The 10,567-nt window shown below is 38.7% G+C and overlaps 2 non-coding genes across 2 annotated transcripts; both read right to left on the bottom strand.

Moving 5' to 3' along the window:
- Positions 1–235: 235 nt before the first annotated feature.
- On the bottom strand, positions 236–341 carry LOC140854218 (small nucleolar RNA R71). The gene has a single exon (XR_012137351.1). It is a non-coding gene; the product is annotated as a small nucleolar RNA R71 (small nucleolar RNA).
- Positions 342–8,874: 8,533 nt separating this feature from the next.
- Positions 8,875–8,980, bottom strand: LOC140854214 (small nucleolar RNA R71). Its single transcript, XR_012137347.1, has one exon. It is a non-coding gene; the product is annotated as a small nucleolar RNA R71 (small nucleolar RNA).
- Between the last annotated feature and the right edge of the window lie 1,587 nt (positions 8,981–10,567).

Raw genomic sequence — 10,567 nt, 5'->3', positions numbered from 1 at the left:
TTTATGGACTTAGTAATGAGGATCCTTATAAACATCTTGAAGAATTTTTTGAAATATGCTCAACTGTCAAAATTCACAACTTCTCCGATGATGCTCTTAGGTTGAAATTATTCTCTTTTTCACTTAAGGACAAAGCCAAATACTGGCTACATACTTTGGATTCCATGACTATATCAACCTGGGACCAGCTGCAAGGAGAGTTTCTCAAGAAATATTTTTCCATAGAAAAATGAATCAAATAAGGAAAGCCATAACTAGTTTTTCCCAATTAGATGGAGAAATGTTTCATGAAACATGGGAGAGATTAAAAGACCTTATTAGAAAATATCCCCACCATGCTGTACCCAAGTGGCAGTTAATCCAATGTTTTTATGATGGGCTCTCTGAAAGACATCGACAAATGGTCGATGCATCATGCGGTGGGACATTTATGCTGAAAAGTGAGGATGAGGCATGGTAACTGTTTGAAATTTTAAGTGAAAATTATTACATCATATGTCTGCCTCTATTAGAGATAAACCCATGTTAAACCCAAAAAGAGGTGGAATATATGAAGTAGGAAATGCCATAGATATCCATCAAAAGGTAGATGAACTGTCCCAAAAATTAGATCGTCTTCTAAATACCGGACAATCCCCGATTCCACCTAACCCAATCCAAGAAGTTTATGCATTGTGTGCAAGTCCGAACCATTTTGTTAGTGAATGCCCAGCCGCACCTCAATTTTTGAGTTTGTGCACGAGCAGGTTCAGCAAGCTCAAGTCCAACAAGCTCGCAGACCAGGAAACGATCCATATTCGAACACTTATAACCCCGGCTGGAGAAACCATCTAAATTTTTTTCTGGAGACCACAACCCGTGGTTGGTCCTGCCACACCTCGATCTCAATATCAAGACCCAACATATAGGCATGGACCATACCATCAATTCCAAAATGTTCCTCAACCGTCTACTACTGGTCACAGCTCAGCTTTTGAGAAAAAAGTCCTGAAAGCACTAGAACAATTAGAAGTCAACACTCAGACCCTTAACTCCCACACACAATCCATTGCTAAGCTAGAGACCCAAATAGGTCAATTAGCAACTGCATTCAGTAGGAGGGAAGGAGGAAAATTATCTAGCCAACCAGAGACCAACCCAAGAGGATAATTTGTGATTGAGAGTTCTAATATCCCAGAAGCTTTTTCTGAACATGCCAAATCAATCATGACTCTGAGAAGTGGGAAGGTCATTGAACACACTAGTAAAACCAATGAGACCGACCCTAAACCTCTAACCGAATCCAAATCACCCAAGAACAAGGAGGACCTGAAAATAGAGAAGGAACCAACTGCATCGGAGTCATCTTACTTGCCTAAAGCCTCATTTTGGATGCCCTGAAAGCCCCTATTCCTACAGATAAGAAGGGAGGAAAACTTGATGAGATGTTGGAATTGTTTAAGCAAGTCTAAATTAATCTTCCCTTCTAGACGCAATCAAACAGGTCCCGCTTATGCCAAATTTTTGAAGGATTTGTGCACCCAAAAATGTAAATCTAGATCATAAATCCCAAAGAAAATACGTCTCACTGAACAGGCTAGTTCTGTCTTCCAGCATGCCACTCCTCCAAAGCTTAAGGACCCAGGAGCCCCCATCATTTCCTGTGTTATAGGAGATTATCACATTGAAAAAGCTCTTCTAGATTTAGGGGCAAGTGTGAATCTTTTACCTAGTTCGGTGTATGAACTTTTTGGATTCGTAGAACTGAAACCCACATCAGTCACACTGTAGTTAGCCGACAGATCAATTAAGGAACCACGTGGAATGCTTGAGGATGTCTTGGTCAAGGTAGATGAGTTTTACTTTCCAGTTGATTTTCTGGTTCTCGATATGGAATTAAGTGGCAACCCCAGACAAATTTCCATTATCTTAGGACGACCCTTCCTAGCTACGGCAAATGCATGCATTAATTGTAGGACAGGAGTCATGGACGTATCGTTTGGGAATAAGAAACTAAGACTGAATGTGTTTGGTGCTTCCCAAGGACCATCAATGGATAGTTGCTTCGAAGTAGATACACTAGAAGATATTATAGAAGATGCAACACCCATAATTCTAGCACCAGACCCCTTAGATACTTGCTTGGCTCACTTTGAAGTGTGTGACTTTGAGGAATATATGAAAGAAGTTAACATCTTGTTAGATACACCACATGATAAAACCACTCCTCCATAGACAATCAAGTATGAGCCATTGTCCACATTAGCCAGTACACCAATAGTCCCATCTTTAGAATCACCACCTACGTTAGAATTGAAACCTCTTCCTGCTACGCTTAAGTATGTATTTCTAGGACTCAATGACACCCTCCCGGCAATCATTGCATCAGACTTGACCCCTAATCAGGAAGCACAATTGGTTGGTATTCTGAAGGAACATAAAGAGGCTATCGGTTGGTCCATTGCCGATTTAAAAGGAATTGACCCCTCTATTTGCATGCACCATATTCATTTTGAGGAACATGCCAAACCCCATCGAGATATGCAGAGGAGATTGAACCCAAACATGCGTGAAGTAGTAAAGAAAGAGGTGGTAAAGTGGTTAGATGCTGGAATCATCTACCCCATATCCGATAGTAAATGGGTCAGTCCCACTCAAGTAGTACCTAAGAAATCTGGTATTACTGTGGTGGAGAACGAAGAAGGTGAACTACTTCCAACTCGCATATCATCTGGATGGCGAGTATGCATAGATTATAGAAAACTGAATGCCGTTACTAGGAAGGATCATTTTCCATTGCCCTTCATCGACCAAATCCGAGAACGGTTAGCAGGACAAAGTTTTTACTATTTTCTTGATGGTTATTCAGGGTACAATCAAGTACCTGTATTTCTGGATCATCAAGAAAAGACTACCTTCACCTGTCCTTATGGCACCTTCGCTTTTCGGCGTATGCCATTCGGGCTTTGCAATGCACCCGCTACATTTCAACGGTGCATACTGGCCATTTTTTCGGATATGGTGGACAAATGTCTTGAAGTTTTTATGGATGATTTTTCTGTGTTTGGAACCACCTTTGAGGTTTGTCTCCATAATCTTTCCAAAGTTCTTAAACGGTGTATGGAGACAAATCTTGTCCTAAGTTGGAAAAAGAGCCATTTCATGGTGCGGAAAGGAATTGTATTAGGACATATTATTTTGAAAAAGGGATTGAGGTAGATAAAGCCAAAGTTGAGGTTATTTCAAAACTACCACCCCCTACTTCGGTCGGACAAATACGATCTTTCTTAGATCATGCCAGATTTTATAGACGCTTCGTCAAAGACTTTAGCAAGATTTCAAGACCCTTGTGCAATCTGTTGGCCAAGGATACACCATTTGTCTTTGATGAAGACTGTTTGAAAGCGTTCAACACATTACGAACAGCCCTGACGACAGCACCCATAATAAAACCCCCTGACTGGTCCATTCCATTTGAGATTATGTGTGATGCCTCTGACTTTGCAAAAGGTGCCGTCTTAGGCCAAAAAATCAATAAGGAGCCACATGTGATCTATTATGCTAGCAAGACTCTTTTCGATGCCCAATTAAACTACACCACAACAGAAAAAGAGCTACTAGCAGTAGTGTTTGCCCTTGAAAAATTTCGCTCATATCTGTTAGGGTCTAAGGTTCTAGTTTACTCTGATCATGCGGCTCTGAAACATCTCCTCTCAAAGAAAGATACTAAACCGTGTTTGATCAGATGGATCCTTCTTTTACAAGAATTTGATCTGGAAATCCGAGATAAGAAGGGTTCTGAGAATGTGGTAGCTGATCACATCTCCAGGATCTTAGTTGGACACACGATAGGCATAGATGAGGTCAAAGAAAAATTTTCTGACGAACAACTTTTCGCAATCTCTTCTAGCCATCCTCCATGGTTTGCCCATATTGTCAATTACTTATCAACAGGGCAAGTACCTTCTCACTGGACAAAATAAGAAAAGGATCGATTTTTCTTGCAAATTAAACATTATTTTTGGGAAGACCCTGAACTATTCAAATACTGTCCTGACCAAGTTATTCGCCGTTGTGTCCCCGAGAGTGAATTCCAAAGCATTCTCACTTTTTGCCATTCTTCGGCATGTGGGGGACATTTTAGTGGAAGAAAAACTGCAGCAAAAGTACTGCAGAGTGGATTTTATTGGCCAACGCTTTTCAAGGATGCACATGAATTTGGCCGAAGTTGTCTGCGATGTCAGCAAACAGAAAATTTATCCAAGAAGGATATGATGCCGCTGACCCCCATTTTAGTAGTAGAAATCTTCGATGTTTGGGGGATTGATTTCATGGGACCTTTTCCAGCCTCATTTGGATTTGAATATATTCTGGTGGCAGTTGATTACGTATCAAAATGGGTGGAGGCAATAGCTACACGGACAAATGATAATAAAATTATAATTAGTTTTATCCAACGAAACATCATTAGTCGATTTGGCTTCCCAAGGGTGATCATTAGTGATGGGGGGACTCATTTTACGAATAAACATTTTGAAGCACTTATGAAAAAATATAATATTTCACACAAAGTGGCCACACCATATCACCCCCAAACTAATGATCAGGTAGAGGTGTCAAATAGGGAGATTAAACATATCTTAGAAAAGACGGTTAGGCCTGATAGAAAGGATTGGTCTCTTCGCTTAGACGATGCATTATGAGCTTACCGTACCGCTTTTAAAACACCCATAGGAATGTCTCCCTATCGACTTGTATTCGGAAAAGCTTGTCATTTGCCGGTGGAATTGGAACATCGTGCATTTTGGGCCATAAGGCAATTTAACTTTGATATGAAAAATGCAGGTTCCAATAGGAGACTCCATTTAAATGAACTTGAAGAGCTACGTAATGAAGCGTATGAGAGTGTCAAAATTTATAAGGCTCGAACTAAAGCATATCATGATAAATTTATTGCACGAAAAACGTTCGAGCTCAATCAAAAAGTTTGGCTCTTCAATTCTAGGTTGCGTCTGTTTCCTGGAAAACTTCGCTCACGTTGGGACGGACCTTTCATTGTAACTCAGGTATTTCCTTATGGAGCTATAGAAATCAAAAATCCTAAACAGGGGAACACTTTTAAAGTGAACGGTCAGCGTTTGAAACCTTACATAGATGGAATTAGTGATGGAGAATTAATTGAATCTGTTGATTTAGTAGATCCAAAACTGCCATAATACTCAATTCAGTCTGGCTGAAGACGTAAAACTTAGCGCTTGTTGGGAGGCAACCCAACAATTTCATATTTTTTACTTTACCGCAGCTGTAAGAATTTAGAATAAGAGCCTATTAATCAATGAAGCTATCTTCAACTTTCGAAGTAAAATTATCCCAGGTGCACTCTCTCCTTTTATTTTCTTTGCTTTCTTACTCCATTGAGGACAATGTAGATTAAGTTGGGGGGGGAAATTAATCAAATCCTCGAGTATGGTCAGAAATAATTAGTTTTGTGTATTCAAATTTTATTTTGATTAAGAGTCAATTAGGCATCCTAATAAATGAATGATTAACGGTCAAGATAATTTTAGAGATACTGAGGAATAAATTATTAAGAAAACCCAATGAATGGTAGGGTTTGAACTAGACCAAATTTTAGGAGTGATTCTACAACCCTCTTCTTACTGATCTCAATAAAGAATCTGCTTCATGAAAAATTGGGTGGAAAGATCGAGGTATGCAAAAATTTTCCTTAAAAAAAAAAAAAAAAAAAAAAAGAGAGAAAAACAACATTGGTCTCCTACTGAGTAACCGGGCCCTTTCGCCTAAGTAAGCATTGTGGTTCGCATAAAAAGGTAGGCAATGTAAAAAAAAAAAAAAAGGGGACTAAATTGCAAGAAGATAATAAACCTCTTTCCCATTAAGTTAGAGGATTTAAAGAGTAAAGTGGAGAGTTGGTGAAAGAAAAGCTCTGAAATTTCTTTAGTTAATACTCAGCCACTAATTGGGTCAAATTGATAATCCAATGAAATATCTCTTTAATGGTCTGACCAAGTATCATCTACCTTTTGAGATGCCTAAACTAATTTTTGATTCAAAATCGAATCGGTACACAATGCTGATATATCTATTTTACTCGAGGATGAGTAAAATTCAAGTTGGGGGATGTGATAAACACTTAATTTAAGTCATTTAAAGCAGAAAATCATATTTAATTTATTTTATTTATTAAAAAATTGATGCTTCTTTTTATATTTTACAGGAAAGATGATCGCCGATACAAAGAGTCCGATTCATAGATCAAAAAGACTCAAGTTTGAAAAAATTTAGACTTAAAATAAAATTAAAATAAAAGAAAGATGCATCCGGTATTATAGAAAATGAAGATACTATGCAAGGAATCCAAAAGGATATAAATGTCATTGTAAAGAAACAAAAGTTTCTTTTTGGTATGTGAAAAGATTGGTTCACGTTAAATTTCTCTGGGCGCGCGTGAATGTGGGCAGCATGAGCTCGTGGGCGCACGTGAACATGCGGACGCTGGCAGGACGCTGGACGCGTGAGGCAGGACGCGGCATGAGCTTGTGGGTGTGCGGGTGAGCGTGGATGCGGGCGGGACGGACGCAGGCAGGCGCGCACCGCAGACACAGTGGCGAGCAAATTAAAGGAAAAAAAATTTATTTGGAAATATCTCAAGTGGAAAAATTTATATTTTTTTTTTTAGTCCCACATCGGAAAATCATGTAAAACTCCTCCCCTCTAATATCTATAAAAAGGCTTTTGTACTCCCATTAGAGGGGGAGCCCAGAAATTCTTCTAGAGCCTTGCATAGAGGGATAGAAAGGGACTACTTCATGAGCAGCTAGGCTAGCAGTCTCGGGAGTGGAGAAGAAATTTTGTAACGACACAGAGATGGTTTATTGTTCTAAACTTTCCTGTATTTCTTTATATGCAATAAAGATTATGCTTTTTATTTAAATTATCATGAGTTCTTTATTTGCTCCCTTTCATATGCTTTTATTTATGCTTTCTTGTTAGATTAATATTAGGAACAACTTTTACTTTCCGGAGACGCGCCGTGATCTACGGATACGGGGCGTGCCGAGGAAAGAAGAGTTGTTTACCTAGTACTTTCCGGAGACGCACCGTGATCTACGGGTACGGAGCGTGCCGAAGAAAGATAGATATTTTTTCTAAGATTAATCACATCTATTTAGTTAAAAAAGAGATACAACTCTGCTAGTGCAAATTAATTCAAAACTCCCGAGCTATTTATTTTTTAATTACCTCAATTTTAAGATAATTTATTTTTTAAATAAAAAACAACGCTTCTTTCTTTTACCTTGCAATCTCAACTTAGCCCAAGGTCCCTGAGGATACGATCTCGACTCATCCTACCTACGTAGTGAGTAGAGTTATTTTTGGTGCTATCAACGACTATGCATCAAATTTTGGCACCATTGCCGGGGATCTTGGTACGGTTGAATTAAAAAAATTGAAAAAAAAAATTAAAAAAAAAAATGCTTTTCAGTTTCTATTTCTCGCTCTAATTTTTTTTCAATGCTTTCTAGCTAGATAATCTTATTTGCATAATTACATAATTACCTTGCATAACTAATTTACTATTTAGAAATTTTTTTGCTTAGAATAATTTGCTACTTTTTATAGCCTAGTGATTTATTGCTTTTTAAACTTAATCACTTAAATTTATTTTCTTGCAGAACTAAAAAAAAAAAAAGAAGCCACTGACATTTCATAACACTTAACTAAAATAGCGTAACCTCAAATATAAAAATTTCTAACTTGATTGGACACCTTGTTTATTTGCATTGCATCTCCATAATCAATCTTAAGGGCAATAACCCATTAACCAGATAAGGTGGGAATTTGATCACCCTTCCTTGGCCCACAAATCACTCCCTTGCATTTGCATAACCTAGACCTTAATTTAAAATCAACTAGACGTCAGCCCTAGGAATTTCGAGCTCAATAGGATAAAGAAAGCTCTAGAGTTGAACCGAGTGCGGATTGGTTAATTGCTCGGTGTCTAAGGCAAGTGGTTAAAGAAAGTGGTTTTCAATTGGTTCCGTTGACTGACCTGGCCAACTTAGTTGGTGTCTAAGAAAAGCAACGAGCAGGGAACCTCCCACATCTTACGCTTACCTGGCCGAGTCAGTTAGTCAGTCTTGAGCTTGGAGTGCTCAAAGGCGGTCTTGAAAGTTAGGAGCTGTCTAGATCTAAGTTAACCTTAGGATAGAGAGTTTATGATTGTTTAAGTTGATTGCAATTAACATTTAAACATTAACTAATTTCTCTCTTTTCATAGATTTAAGATTCTTAGGTTCTTCTCTTTAGATTTTTTTCATTCTTTTCTCACTTTATTAATATATATTATAAAAAAAAAAAAAATTTCTGTGTGTGCTCTATAGTATAATTGTAAGGTGTATGCTTGGCCGTAGATCGTTACGACCAGAAATCCAACCTTTTGATCCAGAAATAGAAAGAACCTTTAGAGCCAACAGACGTAAAAATATGGACCGAAATCAGGAGAATGATCCACCCAAGCAATTGAAGGAGTACTTTACTCCTTCCACATATACCTACTCTCCTTGTATTCAAGTGCCCCCTGTGGAGGCCCCTCAATATGAAATTAAGTCCAGTATAATCCAAATATTACCTTCATTTTATGGACTTAGTAATGAGGACCCTTATAAACATCTTGAAGAATTTTTTGAAATATGCTCAACTGTCAAAATTCATAACTTCTCTGATGATGCTCTTAGGTTGAAATTATTCCCTTTTTCACTTAAGGACAAAGCCAAATACTGGCTACATACTTTGGATTCCATGACTATATCAACCTGGGACCAGCTGCAAGGAGAGTTTCTCAAGAAATATTTTTTCATAGGAAAAATGAATCAAATAAGGAAAGCCATAACTACTTTTTCCCAATTAGATGGAGAAATGTTTCATGAAACATGGGAGAGATTAAAAGACCTTATTAAAAAATGTCCCCACCATGCTGTACCCAAGTGGCAGTTAATCCAATATTTTTATGATGGGCTCTCTGAAAGACATCGACAAATGGTCGATGCATCATGCGGTGGGACATTTATGCTGAAAAGTCAGGATGAGGCATGGCAACTGTTTGAAATTTTAAGTGAAAATTCATTACATCATATGTCTGCCTCTATTAGAGATAAACCCATGTTAAACCCAAAAAGATGTGGAATATATGAAGTAGGAAATGCCATAGATATCCATCAAAAGGTAGATGAACTGTCCCAAAAATTAGATCATCTTCTAAATAACGGACAATCCCCGATTCCACCTAACCCAATCCAAGAAGTTTGTGCATTGTGTGCAAGTCCGAACCATTTTGTTAGTGAATGCCCAACCGCACCTCAATTTTCTGAGTTTGTGCACGAGCAGGTTCAGCAAGCTCAAGTCCAACAAGCTCGCAGATCAGGAAACGATCCATATTCGAACACTTATAACCCCGGCTGGAGAAACCATCCAAATTTTTTTCTGGAGACCACAACCAGTGGTTGGTCCTGCCACACCTCAACCTCAATATCAAGACCCAACATATAGGCATGGACCATACCATCAATTTCAAAATGTTCCTCAACCGTCTACTACTGGTCACAGCTCTGCTTTTGAGGAAAAAGTCCTGAAAGCACTAGAATGATTAGAAGTCAACACTCAGACCCTTAACTCCCACACACAATCCATTGCTAAGCTAGAGACCCAAATAGGTCAATTAGCAACTGCATTCAGTAGGAGGGAAGGAGGAAAATTATCTAGCCAACCCGAGACCAACCCAAGAGGATAATTTGTGATTGAGAGTTCTAATACCCCAGAAGTTTTTTCTGAACATGCCAAATCAATCATGACTCTGAGAAGTGGGAAGGTCATTGAACATACTAGTAAAACCAATGAGACCGACCCTAAACCTCTAACCGAATCCAAATCACCCAAGAACAAGGAGGATCTGAAAATAGAGAAGGAACCAACTGCATCGGAGTCATCTTACTTGCCTAAAGCCCCATTTCCGGATGCCCTGAAAGCCCCTATTCCTGCAGATAAGAAGGGAGGAAAACTTGATGAGATGTTGGAATTGTTTAAGCAAGTCCAAATTAATCTTCCCCTTCTAGACGCAATCAAACAGGTCCCTGCTTATGCCAAATTTTTGAAGGATTTGTGCACCCAAAAACGTAAATCTAGATCACAAATCCCAAAGAAAATACGTCTCACTGAACAGGCTAGTTCTGTCTTCCAGCATGCCACTCCTCCAAAGCTTAAGGACCCAGGAGCCCCCATCATTTCCTGTGTTATAGGAGATTATCACATTGAAAAAGCTCTTCTGGATTTAGGGGCAAGTGCGAATCTTTTACCTAGTTCGGTGTATGAACTTTTTGGATTCGGAGAACTGAAACCCACATCAGTCACACTGCAGTTAGCTGACAGATCAATTAAGGAACCACGTGGAATGCTTGAGGATGTCTTGGTCAAGGTAGATGAGTTTTACTTTTCAGTTGATTTTCTGGTTCTCGATATGGAATTAAGTGGCAACCCCAGACAAATTCCCATTATCTTAGGACGACCCTTC

The sequence above is a fragment of the Elaeis guineensis genome, chromosome 15 (assembly GCF_000442705.2).
Source record: "Elaeis guineensis isolate ETL-2024a chromosome 15, EG11, whole genome shotgun sequence".
Lineage (NCBI taxonomy): Eukaryota > Viridiplantae > Streptophyta > Magnoliopsida > Arecales > Arecaceae > Elaeis > Elaeis guineensis.
The sequence above is the reverse complement of the archived record's forward strand: the minus strand, read 5'-3'. Positions and strand labels throughout refer to the sequence as shown.